The sequence below is a fragment of the Camelus ferus genome, chromosome 13 (assembly GCF_009834535.1).
Source record: "Camelus ferus isolate YT-003-E chromosome 13, BCGSAC_Cfer_1.0, whole genome shotgun sequence".
In the NCBI taxonomy this organism is placed as follows: Eukaryota; Metazoa; Chordata; class Mammalia; order Artiodactyla; family Camelidae; genus Camelus; species Camelus ferus.
Genome location: NC_045708.1, coordinates 9,985,628 through 10,008,111, shown reverse-complemented (window position 1 = coordinate 10,008,111; position 22,484 = coordinate 9,985,628). Strand labels below are relative to the sequence as shown.

General features: G+C 52.0%; 1 protein-coding gene across 3 annotated transcripts in view; it reads right to left on the bottom strand.

The window, feature by feature from the left end:
• Nucleotides 1-22,484, bottom strand: part of KAZN (kazrin, periplakin interacting protein) — a 992,786-nt gene that overhangs the window by 180,766 nt on the left and 789,536 nt on the right. The window lies entirely within an intron of this gene.

The following is a 22,484-nucleotide window of genomic DNA, read 5'->3' as shown; positions in this document are numbered from 1 at the left end:
AAAAAAAAGAAACCTAAGGATAATGCAAGACAGGCTGATTGAACTCCAGCCTCCACGCTTGTCCAGTGGATGATGACAACCAAATAAACGCAAAGAAAGGTAACACTTCACATAAAATCTCTAAGTCTCCAACTACAATTTAGACGCATATCTCAAACCTTTTCTCACTTGGCCATAAAGTGAAGGAGAATCACCAGGGACTCCTGCTTGCAGAGATAGAAGGCTCTGCAAATCCCCTCTCCCCGAAAGGTGGGGAAATTTGGCAAAGCAGCAGTATGGCAAATGCAAGTACAAACCAGAATGCCAGACCTAGCATTTTCTCCTGTTTTTGTCCCTTTCCTTCCCTTCTCAAGCCTCAAAAGAGGAAAAATTCGACCAAGAGCATTATAGGTCATCAAAAGAAGAATCATCAAAGCAGAAGATGCTAAGATTCTAATCTTATAGCGAGCAGGGGGGTCACACCAACTTTTCTGGGCTGGATCCAAAAAGTTGGGAGACTGGAGATGGGGATGAGTCCTGACAGTTTGGGTTCTGGCATCCAGGGTGTCAGACAACATCTGCTTAATTGCCGTTACAGGTGAAGGGATGCTGCAGGCAGCTGCATCAGTTAGGTTAACCTTTCCTCCATCCATCCAGTCAGCCAGCTAGCAACTCATGCCAACATTCCTTTGAACAGTCCAAGGTCGCCGATGACCTTCACGCTGTTAAACCCAATGGCCAGTCTTCCAGCCCCACCCCCATGTCGTACCTGACCTCTCAGCAGCACCTGACAGGTGATCATTCTCTCTTCCTCGACACACGGTAGTTCAGGACCTCACTCTCTACTGGTTTTCTTCCTGCCTCACCTGCTGCCATTTCAATAGCTTTCGTTGGCTCCTCTCCCTCCCTCTGATCTCCACATGTCGGCCCCAGAGCTCGGTCCTTAGGCTTCTCCTCTTATGTATCCACATTCACTTGCATGGTACCATGGCTTTAAATGTTTAAATACCGTGTCTATGCTGACGCTTCCCAAATTTATACGACCAGCCCTGACGTCGCCCTTGAATCCCAAACTCAGGGATGATTAACAGGCACCTCAAATTCAACCTGCCCCCAACGGAACTCCTGATTCCCCTCCACCCCACACCCTCTAAACTTGCCCCTGCGCAGTCTTCTCTAGCTCAAAAAATGGTAACGCTTTCCTTCCAGTTACTCAAGCTTACATCCCTGGAGTCCTCCTTGAGTTCTCCTTTTTCTCCTACCCACCCCATCCAATCTACCAGTAAGTTCTGCTGGCGCTGCGTTGAAACTAGACCCTGGGTCCCACAGCACCCTGTCCTACTTGGCACTGCCCCATCTCCGCTCCCTCCCACCATCCTCTCTTGCCTGGATAGAGGCGTCTCTTCCTGCAGTAGCTTCCTTATTCGTCACCTGCTTCCGCTCTTCCTCCCTGGCGTCTGTTTTCAGCACACCATAAACACATGTCAGATCCCACCTCTCCTCCACTCAGAATTCACGACTGGCTTCCCATGGAGCCTCCTTAAGACCAGTAGTGTCAATAATCATGAGCATGGTCCTGACTTATTCACAAGCATCCAGCCTGGTCCAGGGCAAAGACCATTCCTTCACTGCACTTTACAGTTTACAGGGCAATTTCACATGCATGAGCTCACTGAGTACTCATAACTGCACTGTGCACTGCGGCCACTGCTAGCCCCATGTGAACAATAAAAGTTTAATTTATTAACATTGAATAAAGTTTAAAAATTCAGTTCCTTAGGCTAGCCATATTTTAAGTGCTCGGGGGCTCGGGGTTACCATTTTGGACAGTGCTACTATGTAACTGCTCCATGAAGTAACTTTTAGTTCCCCCTACTTTTTTTTTTTAATGGAGGAGATACTGGGGATGGAACCCAGGATCTCATGCATGCTAAGCATGTGCTCTGCCACTGAGCGATACCCACCCTCCTTATCTCCCACTTTGTAGACAAGGAAATGAACCCAGAGAAGTTCCGTCAGCAGCATGAGACCGCGGCTAGCCTTGAAGTCTGGCCTTTGGGCTCCAAGCGCCTCCCAAAGCAGGGCAGTTTAAGGGCCTGGTCCTCCAAAGACTTGCACTCTAATTCAACTTCTGACACGGGAAGTGAGGTGCTTATTTGCCGGCGATGGCCTTGCCAGGTTGTCTGTGCAGTATTCATGCCCCCACTCTTCTGGCCACACACCCCCATTTTCCCTCAACACCCCTCTTTCCCTTCATCTCGGTCCGTGAACTCCAGGTGGGGTTGAATCCAGGGTGAGCATGCGAGTCACGTCTGGTGCATCAGACTCCCGTATCTCCTGCACTCAGCAAATGAATGAAGTCAAGAATGAATCACGCTACACAACACCCCCCCCACACACACATGCACACACACTGCTATTTGTGTAAGGGCTCAGGGTCACTGCCGGTGGTAGCTCTGGTCCAGACTAGGTGGGTAGAAGAAGATGCCCGGCAAGTTCCTTACTCCCCTCCGCAGACCCACTAACAATAATGGGTGGCAGCTCTGTTGCAATAATAATTCATGATTGATTTCACTGCTGTAAAACACCAGACTCTGTGTACAGTTCTCCCCAGCTCCCCTTCCCTCCTCCAAGAGAAGGTGAGGCCTTGAGGCCCCTTGCCTCAGGGAGCTTTGTGTGTGAAAGGAGAGTTTACCCTCTGACTTTTGTTCCCCAGACAGGAAGCTCACGGAGGGGATCAGTCCAGGGGAGTGGAAGAGGCAGTGCTCCCAGGGGTGATGATGTGGAACGTTCTAGAAGAGATGAGACTGGACAATTCCCCAAACCTTGGAAGGAGAGTCTGCGGGTCTGCGGATAGTGGGGACTGTGTCGGGTCTCCATGAGCACGGCGAGGAGGTGGTGGGACTGAGGAGGGGAATGGCCATGCGTTGGCACTGCACAGGAGTAGCGGGTCTGGACCTGGGGCCCTGGGGTCCTCATGTCACCAAAGACGCACCCAGGCTTAGGCAAGAGTGCTGTCCACCTCTAGGGGACCAGGCCGGTTTGGACAAAGAGCAGGTCAGCTGAGACCACGGTGGATGGAAGATTCTAGGCCCCTTCCTTTCTCCAGACATAACAGACCCTTCCTGGATTATCGTGTGACCCAGGCAGGTGTGAAGGGACCCGTCCACCACTCTCGCGGGGCTGGGCCTGGCCAGATTGCTGCACACAAGGTTGTGGGGTGAGATTCACGCTGATAATAATGAAAACAACACAATCACAAAGCCAACCGCCACTGTGACCCTCACAGCAACTGCCCCAGATCAAGCGCTGACTCTGTGACAGCCATCCTGCCAAACTCGAACCTCTCTCTGAACCTTATCTCATTAGCTAGCATAGCAACTCATGAGGGAGTCACTACAACCAGACCCATTTTACAGATTAAGAAACTGAGGGCCAGAGAAGTTAAGCCATTTGATCAAGGTCACACCGCAGGTAAGGAGCAGAGTGGGCACTGAACCCTCAGTCTGCCTTTTCTTTTAGCACAAGGGCCTCAGTTTTCCCAGAGTTGAGCCCACGGACTCCACCTTCAGTGTGTCTGCGCAGTAGGCCCCTGAGGTCAAAGCCAAGGGGTCCAAAGTCAGGCCCCACTCTGGATAGATTCCAGGATTTTCCAAGAGATGAGACCCTGAGTCCTCATCTCAGTGGGGAAAAAATCTGAACTTGTGATTTTTCTTAGCCTCTCTCACTCTTCCCTGGACGCCTTGGGACTTGGGGGCTGGGTGTGGGGGTGGGTGGCTGTAGGCAGGAAATGGCCAAGCGCAGGGGACTGGTACAGCTGGGCAGACAACGCATGGAGCGAGGCTCTTAATAACACTGGATTTTTCCAGCAGGTCTGCTTGCTAATTAAACCTGCTCCTCACAGTCTTTGCAAAATGCAGGCACCTCACCTGAAAGCCTGTAATTTGCAAACATGAAGGAGAACAGAAGGGAGTACTCAGGCATCACCCCCGGCCACGGCTCTGGGATATTGATTAGCAAGACGCGGAGACACAGGGCCTTTTCAGCCTCTCAAACCACCAATCCAATCAATATTTCTCTCCTTGAATGGGGAGAAGAAGACCCTTTTAATTCCAAGTTTGGAAACAGTCTTGGGGCCTTGACATTCGCCAACCCCAAAGCCGTGTTCCACTTCATTGAAAACGCCATCCTAGGTGAAGATATAAAAATTACAGAACTCATCAAAAGATATTATAAAGCCCCAGCCACACGTCCTAATGACTCACAAAATGACTGGTCTCCAGCAGCAGCCTGTAATTAGAGCCGCGCTGTGCTCAATATATACACGCAGGCCCTGCGCTGAGGTTCCGAAGCACGTCCAGGGGCGGCCCCCCGAGCTGTGCTCGTGCGAGGAAGGCCATGAAAGGTCGCGAGCTCATCCCGAGAGGTGAGAAAAAGCATCAGAGGCGGGAAAAGCCTGTGACCGTCCAAAACCCAAGTGGAGGACTAAAGAAATAATTTGGAAGGGTCAAAACAGGCAGAAACTGGGGGGGTCCAATGGAAGCCGGAAAAGGAAGGAGCCAGCTGCCACGCTTTGTCAAGGTGGGCGTTCCCGTCTCCCAGAACATTCCAAGACGCTAGCAGGGACTGATGGGGGAGCCTGGCTTCTTGTCCAGAATTTCATAGAAGAAGGTAGGAAAACGGATTAGACCGGATGTCCCCAATTTGGTTTTCACTTCCTGGACCCCCCATTTCTGGAACGATGTGCAGAGGCAAGGCTGGCAGCAGAGGAGCCCACTGGATCCTCCAAACTCAAGGCCCGTCTGGATGTTTTGGGTCCACGTGACCCCAGGCTGTTCAGCTGAGAAGTGGCAGTGGTTAGGCGTTCACTCCAAGCCGAGCCCACCAGCAAGCGGCTAAGATTTCAGCTGCTGGGGTCAGTAATCCTGGGCTCGCATCCCAGCTCTGTTCTGTGTGGCCTTAGGAGAGTGGTTTCAACTCTCTGAGCCTCAGTTTTCTCACCTATAAAGTGGCTCTATTCCAGGGAAAGTGTCTGGCACTCAGTACATGCCCAAGAGATGCGGCAACAGTTACATATTTTTACAGTGGGGGGTTTGTCCCGATAAACCTACTGTAAATTGAAGACATCATAAGTTGCAAATGCATTTAATACACACCTAACCGACCAAACATCACAGTGTAGCCTCGCCCACCTTAAATGTGCTCGGAACACTTACATTAGCCGATAGTGGAGTGAAATCATGTAGCACAAAGACCTTTTTATAATAAAGGCTGTTGACTGTCTCATGTCGTTTATCAAATACTGCACTGACAGTGAAAGACACAGTGGTTGTCCGGTCCAGAATGCGTGTGAGTGCATCAGGTGTTCATCCTCGTGAGCTCATTGCAGACGGGGAGCCGTGGCTCACCACCGCTACCCAGCATCACGAGAGAGTGTTGGACTGCATGGCACTGGCCTTGGAAAAGATCCAAATTCAAACTCGACTCATGGTTCCTGCTGAACGCATGTCGCTCTTGCTACCATTGTAAAGTCAAAAAAAATCATAGGTCGAACCATCATAAATCGGGGACCGTCTGTAGTAGCGGCAGTGAAGCCAATGTTTCTGGGGGGCATCAGGACAGTTCCCCTCCAGGCAGCAGCCTGGCAGCAGCCTTGGTGATGCTGATGTGAAGTCACCCCGGTTTGCTTCTCTCCTTCCTGTGGTGAAATTGTGTCTCCATCTCCCCTCTGCCTGCCTCGGCCCAGCCCGGAGCCTTCCATACGTCACAGGCTCAGCACGGAAAAGCTGAGGGCTCAGGGCCAGGCGCGAGCCCTCCTGGAGCAGCGGCCATGCCGGCTGATCGGCCGGCTGCCACCCCAGTGGTCTCCAAAGACACCAAGCGAAGCTGACACGGAAGGCGGGGTTTCAGCCAGGGTGCTTGGTGGGGTGACCACTGTTATCACTAACAGCACAACCAACAGCCCTGGATCGGTCGGGTGAGGACGATGGGCTACACCACTTCATCCTCTCAGCATCCCTGGGAGAAGGATGCTGCAGCTTCCCCACTTCACAGAGCAGGAAACAGGCACCGGGAAGGACAGGAGCCTGTGTGCCTGTGGTCCAGGAGGCGGGTGGATGCCCCTGGACGCCATGCTCACTCACCATCAGCACGGGGGCTGGGATCTGCCCCAGAGAATGAAATGCTCCTGAATTTCTATTTTGGTCCCCTGGTCTAAGTCAAGTGCAGCTTTTGTCTTCTGTTTCCCTCTCAGACCAGAGCCTGGGTGCAGAATAAGTCTCCCCACTCTCACAGAGCTCACAACACAGCAAATCTCCAGGGGGGAAGAGGAGGGGAGGGAAGCCAAGCATTGGTGTGAAGGCAGGTTTCTGTGCTCCGTGGATTGGGGGCCCTGACCTTGGCTGGCTCCCCTGCCCCCAGAGGGCCCTGGCTGGGCCACAGCCAAGCATGGTAGCCAAGGAGGCCTAGGGAAAATGAGCCTGAACTTGGGATTCAGGAGAAGGGCATTGCAAGGTCAAAAGTCCACCACCACGTGCAGAGGAGTGGCCAGCCTCACTCAGGTCCCTGCTTCCATTCTTTCCTTTTCAAATCCAAGTTTTTACCATGGCAATGAGGGAGATCTCCATAGACTAGGTTCTCCCACAGAGAATTCCATGCTGGGAGCCTCAGGTTAGGTGCCCAGGCTCACAGAGCCTTGAAAGGGTGGAAAGGACATTCTGATGTCTCTGGATTTAGCAATATTAGGATGAAGGATTTTCTATTGTTTGCCAGGCTCCAGGGACAAAGGGCTGATGAGAAGAACACAGGTCTTACCCCTCAGCAGCTTAGGGGACTAAGGCAAGGGCTCCAGCTGAATCCCAGGGAAAACAGAAGCTTGCTTTCCGTTTGGCTTGCCTTGCTTAGGATAACTCATTAAATAATAGGGTAATTCATTAAATAACCATCTATGAGCAATGGACTCGCAGAAGAGAATGGCAGGGGTCCAGAAAGCTCACTACACAGGGACCTCACCCCATGGAGGTGACAATTGTCATTTGCCAGGGTTTTCAACCAACCAGTGAACTAGGTGACAGAGCTTTTGGCTGAACAGGACCTAACAGTGCCTTTGGTGGCAAAGTCAGAGATGATGGCTGCTGTTGTCTCGTCTCCCGTGGTGGAGGTGGTGACAGAGGAACTCACAGCACAGCTAGTCGTGGCCAGGAATGTAGCTCAATTCAACTCTGACTGCAGAGACCCCTCCCAAGGTCCTACTGCAGGCTGGGGACAGGCCCTGGGGATAAGCCAGTGGGCAAGACCCACCGTGGCAGTGCCTCCACCAAATCTGAAGTCTAGTGATGAGGACAGACACGGACACATAGCTCTGATGAGTGCAGGGCTCGGGGGCGTCCAGCAGAATCCAAGAATCAATTTGTCTGGAGAAGCCAAGAGGGCAGCTTATCTAACCTGGGATCTTAAGCAGGGCTGGATGGGTGACATGGGGATGGGACAGCCGAAGAACTGAGAGGGGATGGGAAGCTGGAAGGGAGTCCCAGGAGGAGGGAACAGCAGGTGCCGGGGCGGGGAGTTGGGAGGCAGCTGGGGAAGTTCAAGAAACTGAAAGCAGGGTGTTGTATTGGTCTCGCAGCGCTGCCGTGACCAGGTGCCACACGCTGGGCACCTGCTCTCACAGCTCTGGGGGCTGAAGTGTGGGGAGGCGGGCTTCCTCCGAAGACACCAGGGAAGAGCCCTCCCTTGCCGCTCCCAGCGTTGGGAGCTCGCTGGCGACCTTTGGCATTCGTTGTCTGTACGGTTTATAGACACATCCGCCCAGCCGCTGCCTCCGTGGTCGCGCGGTCTTTTCCCTGTGCGTCTTTCCGAGGTCATCTTATAGGGGCACCAGATTGGGGGTTAGGGCCTGTCCTTACCCGGTGTGACCTCCCGTTAACTTGACTAGTTACATCCACAAAAATTTTATTCCTAAACAGGATCACATTTTGAGGTTCTGAGTGGAGATGAATTTTTAGGGGACACTGTTCAACCTAGGACAGTCTGGACGACAAGGAGGAGGGTGGCCAACAGGGGATTATACATTGGGTTGGGGGGGACCAGCTGTCTCTCTGGTTTTCAGGGAAGAGGGGGTGCGGGCTCCTTGCCAAGAAGAACAGTGTTTGCTGGTTGCACCTTCAAGGCTCCTCCAGTGGGGGAAAGGCTATCTCAGCAGCAGATGGCAGAGGTGGGGGTGGGAGCGAGACCAGGAGAAGCCAGGGTGCAAAGATCTTGTTTTAAAATACACAAAATCGGGACGATCTGTCATCCCCGCTAAGCAGATGCCTTGTAGATTCTATTAAAAGCACAAATGAACTTTAGAAGACAGGTCCTAATAAGCAATTCTAATTATCATCTTCATTAGCTACTCCAGTCCCAGGGCGGTCTATTTTCATACTGGGAAGGCAGCGCATCCACATTTGTCTGGAAAAGTCTGTTCCTCTGGCATCTCCAGGCCTGGTGTGCGGTAGGGAGTAAGGTGTCTCTGACCTTGGGCAGCGGGCAGAGGAAGAAGTTTCTCCCGCCCCTTGGAAGCTTCCCACTGCAGGCGTCGATACATTTCAGAGGGAAAAGATCCACTGAAGAAATGGCACCTGGGGTTTGCCATTCACTCTGACCAGCAGTAAGTGCTGGTGTGCCTGGCACAGTACAGGGTGGCACCAGGAGTGACTGGCACCAGGTGACACTGAACATTCTTGTGGCAGGGCCCTGGGAGGAGCCTTCTCCATGTAGTGACCAGCTGCGTCTCAGAACATCACAACCTCCTTGCAGGATGGGTGTTAGTATTGTCCCATTTCACGCGTGGGAAGACAGTGGTCCAGCGACGGGAGGTGGCAGCCAAAAACTGCTTCAGCTGACGTATGGCCCTGGCGATCTGAATTCAGAGCCCATCCTCAAACTGCAACCCTGTGCCAGGTGCTGCCAGATGCTGTGGGGGGCGGGGTGAAAACACAGGCTCACCTGCTGCCTGGCTTCCACCACTGTTTCCACCTCAAGGTTTGGGGCTGTGTCCTGCCCACCTTGGACTTAGCAAGTCCTGCTTGTTGAAACAGTCCTTTGACGTGGTATCTGCAGCTTTCGTCACTTCTCAACAGGAACCGGTTCCTGAGGTTTAAAAGCTGTCCTGTACAGGAAGATTTCAGCTCACCTGGCACTTCTTTTAAACCTCGAGCTTGTTGGTGGGGGTGGAACCCTCCCCACTTTGCTGAGCATCCTTGTTTGGAAATAATTTGCTCTCACTGAGTCAAGCCAACTTTTTCTCGCTCTGATCTGTGCCTGACTCCTAGCAGAGATTCAGTAATTGCCTCCTAGCTGGATGAAAGAAGGAAATCATGAATAGAAGAATGAATGAATGAATGAATGAATGACCCTTTCTGCTCCCCCCCTACCCCTACTCTACGTTCTAGCCTGCAAGATTATTTACTGCTCCCAAACACACTATGCACATTGAATCTCTGTGCCTCTGCCTGTTTGGTTCCATCTGACCGAAATGCTGTGCCTCTACTTCTATTCACAAACTCCTATTCATCCTTCAAGGACTCATTCTAGTTGACTCCTTATTCTCCTTAAATTTCCCCTGAAATTATTCCTCATCAGAGTTCATCACCCCTCTCCCGGGCTCTCAGAGCACCCTACACAAGCGGCACCATGGCACTCGGGTTGTCTTAGGGTTATTTACAGTGGTTGACACGTCTACCTCTCTTTCTGACAGTCAGGTCTCCAAAGTTAGGAACTGAATCCAATTCATCTCTGATCCCTCAAATCTAGTCTTCAGTGAAAGTCTGATTGTTAAACAGAAAATCTGAGTTTGGCATCTCTGGCTGAATGGAAGACAGGTAAGGACCGCATCCACTGGGCACTGTTCTGCACTGCTGCTCAAAGCTGCCTTTGAAACAGAAACACCTGTTTTCTGGAACAGGTGAGGGCAGAGGTTTCATCAACCACATCTTCCCCTAACCCCTAAAAAAAAAGACAAAAACAAACCCAAAACACAGCAGAGTTCCTACATCTCGTTGAGAGGCAAGGAGCCTGCTGCTGACATGGAATCTGCTCACCACACTGAGGGACAACCCTCTCCCTGGCCTTTTCCGAACACTCGGCAGTGCCTCTCTGTATTCACTGGGTGATGCCCTTGGCTGGTCATCAGATCCTGCCCCAGGTGTGGGAACAACAGTGCAATGGCACCCCAGGTGTTTCAAAGCAGGGTTCCAGGACAGACCTGCTCCTCGGCCCTAGTGCTCACCACCTGACAGCTGCAGAAAAAGGGACAGGAAAATGTCTTGTCCTGGCATAAATGGAACTACAGAAGAGACAGGACCTCCCTGAGATCAAACCCCAGCTTTGCCCCTTCCTAGCTGGGCAGATAACCTCTCTTCCATCACCTGCAAAATGGATACAACGTAGTTTCTGTCTCAGCCTTGTCATGAGAAGGAGATGAGACACTGTATGCAGGGCAATAATACAAACAGTAACAATTAAGCCCATGCGTTGTGCCGGTGATCAGTAACCAGTGAAACTGGCCCCATGTCCTGGTTTGCAAAGCTGAGTACATCCCGGAACATACATAAAAGGGTTCAGACAGCAACAGCGTCTGCCCGCTTCGGAGCCTGTGACCAACGGTAGCTCCCGTGATTATCACTGCTGTGTTATTACTGACCCAAAGCACTCCGCTTACCATTTGTCAAGCCGCCTGCTAGCATCCTAGGTGCGCTCAGGGATGCTGTTTTTAAAAAATGTATTTAAATTATCTCCACCCCGGGCTGATTTTCACTGTAGTCAGTAGGGGAAACTCCCTGACGTGACTAATTTCTCTCGGTCCCTGGGCTGGGGGTTTGAAAGGCACTACTGGCAAAAATCACTCCAAAGCAATTAAACAGACCCCTACCAGATCTGATTGGAACAGGAGCTGGATTGATCGGAAGTGCACAGGTAGTGGGAAACCCTCAGGGGTCTCGGTGCCGTGGCGCCCCCGGAGAGCCAGGTGCCTCTTCTCAGCTTCCACCCCGATGCAGGGGCCCCTAAACTCCTCCTTGCAGAAAGCCTTCTGCAGGAAGGAAACTGAAAGGTCAGTTACTTCCTCTTCTGGCAAGTCATACACTCAGTACAGCAATTGTCAGGCTGTAGTTTAATGATGCTGCAGATCTGTGTTACTCTCACTCTACTGTTAGATCTTGGAGAAGAGGGACAGTTTCTTGTTCAAATTTACACCCTCTTCCTTCATGTGTCCGGCATACTCTGTCGGCACTGGTGTCAGTTGGGGTTTTCAACGACAAATGACAGACAACTCAAACCAAACTGGTTTAAATAAAATGAAAATTATTGGCTCACATAACTGACAGGTCCAAGGGGAGTTCTACCTTCGGATATGGCTTGGCCAACGAGCTCAAGTGGTACTACCAGTCCTGCTTCTCTCTCGGGAGACAGCTGGCTCCCCTCCCTATGTTGAGTCAGTCCTTAGACAGGTTCTCTCCTCCTGGTGGCAAGGTGGCTGCCAGCAGCTCCAGCCTCGTCTTCTCCCTTGTGCAAGTTCACTAGGTAAGCGTGTATCTCCCGTCCAGAGAGCTCAGTAAAAGCCTCATTGTGTCTCTCCAGCTCTGACTGATTCAAGTGTCCATCCTTGAACCAGTGTGACCAGGGGGAGTAATGCTCAGGACTGGAGTGAACCCCATCTGCACAAAAGGGCTTAAGAGTGGGGAGGGGTGATTTTCTAGAAGGAAATCAGAGTAATGGGTGGTGAGTGAACAGAAGACAGCAAAGGTCCCTCAGCGGAGTAACAGACATGAGGGAGGAAATCGGATCCTTTATTAGAATTCCTTATGGCTCACGAATAATAATACCTCATTGTTTTTCCACCCCGGCTCCTTCTGTTATCCCAGGACAGGAACGATCTCTTCCATTTCTTTCTTTCCATGCCTTCTCCTAGGAAGGGCTTTGCAAATCACAGGCACTAAGAACCAGAGCAGGAGTGAGGGCAGAACCACACCCCTGGTGACTTGAATCTGATAAGAGGTCACAGTTTTCATAACCAACCCCAGGACCAAAATGCAGACAGCTGTTTTATTAACTAGATCCAGCTTCTCCCCATAATTTATTTTAAGTCTGTTGAGAAAAGACTTTCCATTTTCAGCTGATAAACTTTGTTTTGCTTAGATGCATTCTGAAGACACAATTAAAAAACTCAATTTAGCATATGCGTGTGTTGAGTACGGAGTATGTGTGTACGTGTGTCGTGTGTATGTGTGGGTCCCAAACAGAAAACATCTACTTTCTTTCAAATGCCCAGAGAATATTTTTAAAAATTGGCTACATACTGGATCACAAGGAAAATCTCAGTAAATCCCAGAAGGGAGTCTTCAGGCCTTCCTCTCTGACCACAATTCCAGAAAGAAGAGGAAACATTTTAAAAGGCATATCTGGCTACATTTGCATCATACCTGGAGAAGGGGACAGAGGGTGTCTAGCCCAGAGAGCAGACGTTCTGCTCCTGTGTGAGATGCTGCTAAGAATGCCGTGATGCTCTCCTAAACCTAACCTCGCCCAGCAGCCCTGGCTGCACAGGAGTGCTGACTGGTGTGGGAACATCCAGGGGAGGTTTCAAGGCAGGAAAGTCCTACCACCACATCCTAATTACTTTATCTTATTGATATTTAATGGTTGCTATAAAAGGTCTAAGGAGATAGAGTGGGAACAGAAGGAGAAACAGTAGGAATGCTTTAGACACTCGGAAAAGCCTAGAAGGACAAAATAATCCTGCCTTCTTTATTAGCTCTGGCAACTGATTATGGCTGTGATCAAGAAAAGACATTGACAGATAAAGGCTTCTGCTATCAGGCTATCTCGACGGCCTTAACTTACCAGAAGGACATTCTAAGTAGATTCAGAATAGGTGAGTGATAATCAGATCTGGGATCAGATTGGGGTAAATTAAGCAGTGAGTGAAAGAATTTAAAGATGAAGGAGATCCGTATCTCTCCTCCACTTCTCAGAAAGGATTTGAAGTGGATTTTTAAAAATGCATACAGTCATGCAGCTGGTGGTTCAGAGCTGGGCTTCAGAATAAAAAAAGAAGTAGATTTAAATCCCAGCTCTGCCCCTCCTGCCATGCGACCTCGGGCAACTCATCCACCTCTGATTTCTCATCTGTAAAATGGGAATCACATCACTCCTGACCCTCAAAGGCCTGTTGGAGGGAAATACAGGCTAATAATGCATGAAGAGTGCTTGGTACAGACCCTGCACTGGTTCCAGAATCCACTGGAACTGGCCTAGAAGTTTCCCTCTGGACATTCTAGTGACCACAGCAAAGAAGAAAGCACGATCAGCTGTAAGGTTCTGCATCTATGAGCTAAAAAAGAACCAGTTACTTAGAATTGCAGTTCTTATCACATTGGCTTGAGAAAGACTGGAGAAAATCTTATCTCACCGACCTTCAAAGGGTGCACGTGATGAGACAGGGGACAATGTTCGTGATTACATCTTTCTAGTAAAGTCACTGGTGAGTTCCAGACGCCGTTCTGTTACGGTCTCTCAGTGGAAGGCAATGGAATAAGAATGCAAATACAGGTACTTGGGTATCGTTCAATCTGTCTCTAAATTTGTACACTTTTAAAGTATGTTGTCCTCAATTCTGGTTAATATTGTCAATCCTTTCTTGTTTCCATGGAGATCTGTTTTTAAGGGAGAAGCAGAACTGAATGGAAAACTTGTACATGAATGGTCATGGCAGCACTGTTCCCAAGGTCTGAAAGGTGGGAGCCGCACACTCGCCCATCAACCGAGTGGATCAGCAAAATGCACCACAACTACATCACATCATGCAACATTCTTCTGCCCTAAAAGAGGAATGAGGCACTGACACATGCCACGACATAGATAAACCTTGAAAACACGATGCTAAGTGAAAGAAGCCAGTCACAGAAGACCAACACTGCGTGAGTCTGTTTATCTGTGTTCTATGAAATTTCCCGAATAGGCAAATCTATAGAAATAGGAAGCAGGTTGCCTAGGGCTGTACACTTGATGTGGGTGGACGGTATAGCCTGTGAATTATATTTAACACCATTATAACAGGGAAAAAAGAAAGTGGGCCACCCTGGCCGTCAGCCATGCTTAAGGGGCTCTGAACTGAAACAGCGGGGATGGTTTTTTCCCCAGACATTGAGAAAACAGCCTTAGAGGAAGGCAAGTGATAAAACATTTCAAAAGATTTCATTGAGAGAAAGTCCTCAAATTGTTAACAAATCTGTGAACAGCCTCAAGATTGTGAAAAGAATTGCCCCCAGAGTATCTGGGGAATCCCCCTTCCGAATCGTCTCTGGCCGCAGTTTTGAGAGTCCCGGAGCTGGGTGGCCGAGCTCAGTCCACAGGCTCGGGACTGTTGGAAGCGGCGTCCCCGGCCTGCTTCCTATTGGAGCTGTCTCACGCATGCCCACAGCGGCACCCACTTGTCATTCAATAATGGCAGCGCTGATGGCAGTGAGCTGGCGGTCAGACACGGCGCCGAGTGCTTGACACACAGTATTTCGTGTTACTCTCCTCATACCTTCAGATGTGGGTGTCATCCCCTGCATCTTACAGGGGAGATAAACGTGTCTCAGAGAAGCAACGTGGCTATGCAAGGTATTGACCCCGAATCTGTGGGACCTCTTTACCTTACTTCTCTCCCTGACTCCTAGCCTGAATCTTTCCTGTGCGTTTAAGCCCATTTTCCTGTTCTGAGTACAAATTGGCATCCTCTGCAGAAATCCCCATACGTGGCTGAAGACAGATTCCAAAGCATCTCTTAGCGTGCTCTCTGCTTAATTAAGCAACTCCAATTCACCCACCTCCCAAAGAGAAGCATTGAGGGATGACAGGACAGGAAAAAAGAAATCTGAGTTCCTATTGAACTGTAAAGTCTCTGACTGAGCCTGCAACAACCTGACAACAAGTATGTGCTCATTTTTATCCTGGAGGCGTGGCCACGAGAAGCAGCTCAGATTTAAGAAACAGGAAATGTACAGGATCTGCAGAGACTGGGATCTCTCTAACCGGGGAATACGCATTCTTTGTGTGTATCTAGTAAATGCAAGCAGGAGACTTACTCCTGGCCACCCTTTCCCTTCTTGGCACCCCGTCCCCAATTTCTGTGGCCGTCGTCCTTACAAGAGCCGTAGCATCTCTGAACACCTCCGTGGTGTTTATCGGCATCTGATTTTACAGCTCAGGCCCTTGCAGTAACTACCACGTCACTTAAACCCAAGCCCCCAAGGATGCAAGTCATATTATTACCCACCTGTCATACCCCAACGGCGCTCCAATTTCTAATGTGCTCCTTGTCACTAGCATAAGCAGTAAATGCACTATCGCTTTGGTGGCTTATTAAAAAGTCAGTCCCTCAGCCGAACTGCATTGACAGTGGCCGTGGAAGCGGCCTCTCCCTCTTTTTAAACGGGGAAGCCGTCTTCCTCTTCTCGTTCCCCCAGACACTTCCGTTCCAACTGCAGAGCAAGCCGGTGGCTCAGGGCAGTCACAAGACCTTAGAGGTGGTTTCAAATTCCAACCCTGCCGCCCACCCTGTGCACTTGGGTGAGTGCCGCCTGGACTTCGGTATCTCTGTGTGAAAAGCCGGGTGCATCACCCCCTCTTTGCTGGGTTGTGCAAAGCACTCAGGACATAGGAGCGGCTCAGTGTAAGGAAGTCCCTTTCCTGGCTGCAGGACAGCCACCAGTTTTGGGTTCCAGGCTGATGCCAAGGCCAAGGCAGACCTATGACATTGCACCCAGGCCATGGGCCGTGGCCTGGTTGACCAGAACTCCAGACGCTCATGCCTGTGATCCATCTCAGTGCGACACTGCACCTGGTCACCTGCCCAGCTGGCGGCAAATGAATCCGAAGATGAAGGACACAGACTTCTAAGGTTGGAGTTGTGTGTGAGTTGCGGGAGGTGTTGGGCAGAGCCAGGGGTGGGGGTCTGACAGAAATAAAAAAAAAAAGGCAGCTATTTAACCTTTAGGTGACGTGCGAATTCATTTGGAAACTCTCCTTATCAGCAGGGCTGGGAAGGGATAATTCCACTCAGAACAATAGTCAACAGATAAAAATAACTAGTGTAGCGGAGAGACAGACACTAAGGCAAGGAGCTAGGGAGGGGAGCCGTTCTATTCTCACAGTCATCATCAGTTTAGCGGGTTGGAAACAGGCTGCCAACAGCCCTGGTAAATTTGTGAGTCCCTGGACCCCCGAGCGCTGGGCTAAATTAAAACCAGTCATCTTCCTACGCCCACCTCCTCAAAGCCGCAGGTCGGCTCTGCTGCCCAGAGTAGTTGCCCCTGCGTGTGCTCCCCCCGGCTTCCACGACCAGGTGAGTGTCAGCCCACAGAAGCATCTCCTGTTACTCGTTCTGGAAGTCCACTCCCTGAGAACACTGGCTGGACCCCAGCCGGCTCAGAAATACACAGATGTCTGGGAAATACGCCTCTCCCTCCCTGAACTGGACCTCGTGGTTTAACGAAGAGGTCCCTCCCTTCCCTTCAGGAACTAAGAGAGGTGGTTCAAATTCGGCAAGGGAAACCCCAACACCAGAGCCTTCCACAAAACTTGAGGGACATCGAGACTGTCTATGTCAATAAAAATTTGTTGGCTAAGTCCCTTTCCCTCTCTGTTTCTCAGTTTTTGCATCTGTAAAATGGGGATGGCTCACCCACAAAGGGCCAGATGGTCTCCTTGGGGACAACCTGAGGATTCTCATGGCATGGAGACTGCTGGCCTGAGTCCTCTGGTGGCCCTGCAAGCAGGCTGTAAGGGGGCCTTCACACACAGTCCACCAGAGGCTAGGCTAGTTGACCCTGCCTGGGGTTCTGCAGCTTCTCTCGGACTCTAATCCAGGCCAGTCCGACCCAGAAGCACGTCTCTGCTCCCCAAAGTGGGCTGTCTTCACTCCGCCTCTGACCTTTGCTCGCCCGCCAAGGGTGGCCCACAGGCCACTGATCTCCATTGGCGGTGGTGTCTTGGCCCCGTCGGGAGCTCTTGAAGCAGGTGGAGAACTTGTGCGCTGGCACCATTATGGGCCAAGTGGCCCTGGGCCAGGGCCCCAGCTTCCTCGAGCAGCTAATTCTGGGTCACCAGCAGGACTGGATGGGAGAGGGGCCAGGAGACGCGGCTGGAGCCCAGGGTAGTCACCAAGTCGGAGCCGATCGCTCACCAGGTGAGTAAGCCCCACTCCTTTACTCGTGCTGTTCCATCTGCTTGGAACACTCTTCCCCTGCCAAGAAGTAGGGCTGCAGGGATGAGAGCCAGACCACCTGGGTTCAAATCCTGCCTCCACCACTTGCATTAGCTCTGAGGCTGCGCAGATGACCTGCGCCACCTGAGTAATGGGGCTGTGGGTGGTCCCTACCTTCCCAGTGCTGCCAGGGCTCTGGGAGTCAGTGCGTGCCATGGTGTTGGGAACAGTGCTTGGCACCCAGTAGGTGCTGCCTGGCAGGTCCTGCTTGTTCTTTGGATCTCATCTGTCCCCTCCTGTTGGTCACCGTTCCTGGCCTCAGTGGCCCCTGCTCTGTGCCTTTGCCCTGGGCACCTTCTCGTCACGTAACTGCCACACTGAGCAGCGATCACTCCACGGGCACCCCCACCTGCCAAGCTGCAGGTCCCCGTGGAAGTTTCCTCCGGACCCTCCAGAAGAGCTTTTTAAATGAAGGAAGGGGCTGGACTTCGGAGCAAGTCAGATGAATCCACAGCTCAGTTCCACCCACTCCCTAGCTGTGATTTGCAGCAACTCATTCCTCTTTTCCGGACAGCAGGCTCCTCACCTGCAGAACTGATATAAAACCTGGCTCAGTGTCTCTCAGACTTCACTGAACACAGGCATCACCTGGGGATCTGGTTAAACTGAAGATTCTGATTCAGCAGGTCTGGGAGGGGCCTGGGATTCTGCATTTCTGACAAGCTCCTAGTGATGTGATGCCTTTGGTCCACGGGCCACGCTTTGTCTAGTAAGAGGCTCAGCTCACGTATATGAAGACTCTGGAGTCTGGCACACAGGGACACTCAGTAAAGGGTCACTCATAATTTTATTTCAGGGGCAGGAAAAAACGCTTCTGATCGCAGGAGTTGCAGTCGTACCCTAGAGCCCCCGGGTCCCATTTCAAAGCCACTTCTCTGAAACCAACATTTGTCATCTCCTGCCAGTGGCATGAACTCTGGGCATATGTACCCAGTGAGACCATCTGGCCCTTTGGAAATATGCCTGGCACTGCTGATCCCAGCAGGTGCAGAGGCTGGAAACCCTGACCAAGTCAGGCACATGCCCCTTGTGTGGGAGCTGGGAGGAGGGCCTGGGGCTGGCAGGTGGGGAGGGGGCTGGGGCCTTCTGATGCGGGGGGAGTGTCACAGAGCTGCAGCCCTGCAGGCAGGACCCTGGCTCTGACTCCTGACCCGTTCGCAGGCCCTCGGGCATCGTCTCAACACCATATGGCTGCTGCAGGCAGCTCGATTCCCTCTTTGAGAAAAGCTGGGCTCAGTGTGGAAGGTGCTGTGTTCACCTCCACTCGGCCCCAGATCAGGTCCCAGGACTGGCTGGACCCGCTTCCTCCCCAGGAAAGCCAAATCTCCAGCGGACACCTGGAGCTATTCAGATGCCAGCCCAGGTGGACTGTCCCAAGGTAGAGAGAGAGGGGAGGGACAGAGAGCTAGGAAGGCAGAGAAAGGGAAGGAGAGATAGGGAGGCCCCCAAGACACAGCCCCATTGGAAGACACCCCTCACAGATCACCATAACAAATAGAACGATAATGGAAAAGTTTGAAATAGCGTGAGAATTACCAAAATGCGGCGCAGAGACACAAAGGGAGCAGATGCTGGTGGGAAAAAATGGCACCAATAGACTTGCTCGATGCAGGTTTGCCACAAACCTTCAGTTTGTAAGAAATGCAGTACCTGTGGAGTGCGATCCAGCCAGGTGTGCCCTGTATTGGTTTCCTGGCTCAGATCTCAGAAGGAGGCCTGTTCCCCATTTGGGGTGTGGTGCCAAGGCCCTGCCTTCCAGCACTTACGGGCAGCATCTCGGCCTCGCTCCACTCTGCCTCCCGGGGGCCCTGCGCCATGCCGGGCTCAGAGCATCCCTCGCGCGTGTTCACCCAGCTGGACTCACTAGGTGGGGTCGGCCCTTCCACTGCCGCGAGAGTCAGTCCTGGATGCTCAGCCCCTTCCAGGCCCCACCTCATCTCTCCCTCCTGGGAGATGTCTCTGCAGGTGCATTAAAGGGATGTTCACTTGTAAGCACACTGTGACGGAGCTGCCTGCGCGTGGACCCTGCTGTCACCTTCTTATCACACAGGGCCCAGGCCTGCCCAGGAAGCCAGCTGGTGGGATGACATCCTTAAAGCCGGTGTGCACCGGGCCCGTCGCGCCTGCCCGACAGCTAGAGGTGCTGCGGTGGTGGGTGGTGGCCCCGCGCACTCCCCTGCTGCCAGCCGTCCTCGGCCCCTGCTCCTGGCGTTGCCCCTGGAGCAGAATCTCCAACTCCTCTGACCCTGTCCCAGCTCCCAGGGGCCAAACTTCACCCAACCCTGGGGCCCAAAGGAGGGACCCTGTGCAGCTGTGTGGGGAGCAGGTGGAGCCATCCAGGCCGGGGTCGGGGGTTGCGGGCAAAGGCAGCCGGTCCAGAGGCTCACCTGGGCTCTGGGTGCACCTTGCTGGACTTGCGTCCTGGCTCCGCCCCCACCTCCTGGGCCTTAGTGTTCTCAGCCGGAAGGCGGGACGGCAGAGTCTACCTCAATGAGGTGATACACGAAAATGGAGACGAGTGCGCAGCACACATACGTGCCCAAGAAACATGCGCTCTTCCCACAGGACATTAATTTACGGGTGATCTTGTCCTGCGCATTAATGTTTCGAAGCAATCAGGGGCAAGCTTTCTTAAAATTAAAGAGAAAGCCTGTGCAGCCTACGAAGATCTTAATTAAAAAAAAGCTGAAAATCTACCCAAGTGCCTTTCTTTACTGCAAGCAGTGACTGACTTGGTGGCGTCCAGAGCTGAGCCTGCGTGCCCCACTCTGCTAAGCTGTCTGGGGGGAGCTGTGAGGGAGACGAAAGTGCCTGAAGACGCTTCTCCCTGCATGAAAACAATGGATGAATTATAAAGGCGACAGCCTGGGTCTGATTTTTAATTTTGATGAAAACAGTCTCTATCAGAAGTGAATGTCCTCTGGGATCAACATCTCAAAAGAGAAAGCAGAAGCCTTTAAATGTGTCCTTTAAGGATGCAGAGAAATGACCCCCAGGGAAGCTGGGTACAAGTTCAGCGGTGCTGGTCCTCTCAGGAATCTTTATTTTTCTGAGTGTGCTCTGGTTACGAAGTTCCTGAGATTCTGGAGCAGCCTCCCCACCCCTCAACCTTATTCACAAACACCCTGCAATTTTCAGTGCATGATTTTACCAGAAGGCGGAGTCTCCAGGAACACACATATGACATTACAGTAGAAATATCTGCGTTGATACGTGACGCAAGCTCAGCACAGTGCCTGGTACACAGTGGTACACAGTAAACACTCGATAGATGTTAGCTGCTATTATTATTTTTGCTACTATCATATTGATGGTGATGGTAATAACACATTCAAATGAGGGCCAGGAGACTCGGTTCTCACTTCAGTGTGGCCCGTGACCCTGAGACTCTGGTTGCTACTTCAGGCAAGTCAGCACGCACAGCAGGGCCCCCACTGGCCCTGGGGGACGCAGGCAACACTCAACCAATAATCCTTCACTTTGAGAGTGGCCCAATGTTGGGGGCTCGGCTGCCCCAGCCTCAGTTCACTGGTCTGTAAAAGGAGGGCAGGGATGGGAGGGTCCCCAGGTCCCACAGCTCTGATTCCCAGCGACCTCTCTGGACCGAGCCCTGCCTCCTCAAGCTACAGCACGGGACCCTCTTAGCTGGCCCTTCTCCCTGCACGTGGCCCTCTCGCTGCCTTTCACGCTCTCACCAGCTTTTGTTTCCAAGATGCTCCCAGGACACGCGGCAGAGGTGTCTCCTGCCACCCCTGCCTCCACGTAGCCCTCAAAAGATGACGCGGATGCCCGGCGTTCACACAGCCCTTGATGAAGTGCGAGGCCGGTGAGATGATGTATCGTGTGCAGGGCAGATGGTGACGTTTTAATCACTCACGCGGAGAGCGGGCCGCTGCCTGATGTAACTGTCGGTCTCACTGACATTCAACATCTGTAGCTTCAGACTCAAGGAGTGGACGTTCATGCTCCCTCCTCGGGGAACCTCCCACAGAACTCCAAAACCAAGGCTTCTTGCACCCCAAGATGCACCCCAAGATTCACCCACAGAACGCTGCTGCTTTCCTGGCAAGGAGGAGTCTGTGAGCACGAATATTTCCCCCGAGATTCCCGACTCCCTCTCCACTCACCAGCTCGCTCCCAGCCCGCCCGTGCAGCACCTCTGCAGGAGGCTCAGAGGTGGATATGCTCTGCTCTCCCCATTTTACAGATGAAGAAACTGAGGGCTCTGAGAGAAAACACTCGGGCTCAAAGCAAAGCAGAGGCAGAACAGGAACTGGGTCTCCTTATCCCAGACCCTCCTCCTTGTGGTCTGAGCTTGGTGACATCACCTTGGGGAGAAGGAGATGGTCAGAGAATGGCAGCCAAAAGGAGAGACCAGACAAGAGAGGGGAGAGCTGGGAAGGCAGAGGAGAGGCGGGAGGGCTGGGGTGTGGAAACGGGGAAGCAGGAGGAGAGGAAGGACCACGCCCTGTGGATGGTGGCCCCCTTGCCTATTCCTCCAATTCACTTGTCCTCCCACAAATATTCACTGAGCACCTACTATGTGCCAGACACTATTCTAGGCCCAAGGATGCTGCACTGAATGGAACGGAACAAGTCCCCAGCCTCATGGAGCTGACCTTCTGGCCGGGGAGGCTGATGGACAAATGCACAGGAGCACCGTGCTGCTGGAACCCTTCCTCCCTCTAGCGCTGCACAGATGCAGACTGATGTGCTTCGCTGTGTACCCAAGGCTCAGATTGGAATGTAGAGGTGGGAGTCAAAAGAGCAGACTCTTCCCAGACCTGGGACCCCTCTTCTTTGGCTTTAGAAGCCAAGAATCAACTCTAACAATTAAACCAGGGCCGCTGTTGGCAGACCTGAGGCTCTGGCCAAAGCCCATGTCTGTCCTCCACCGGACTCAGCTGCAGCCAGTGGAGGGGGCCACGGCCACGTCTGAGCTCGTGGCCGCCTGGTGATGACTGATAATGGCAGCGTCAGAAGCCCCTGGCAGGCCCGGGCGGCTGGCACCGTGAGATCTGTGAGACCGGTGTGTGGCATAAATCTGACAGCTCAGATTCTGGAATTGCGTAAGCCTTTTAAACAGATTGCCAGCATATCTTTTATCTTTATTGTGCTAGAAACACAAATGAAAACAGCAATGATTTGTCCCTCAATAAACAAAGGCAGTAAAAGAAAGACGGAAAAAAATCGCTACCCACTTTGCACTCCCTGAGCC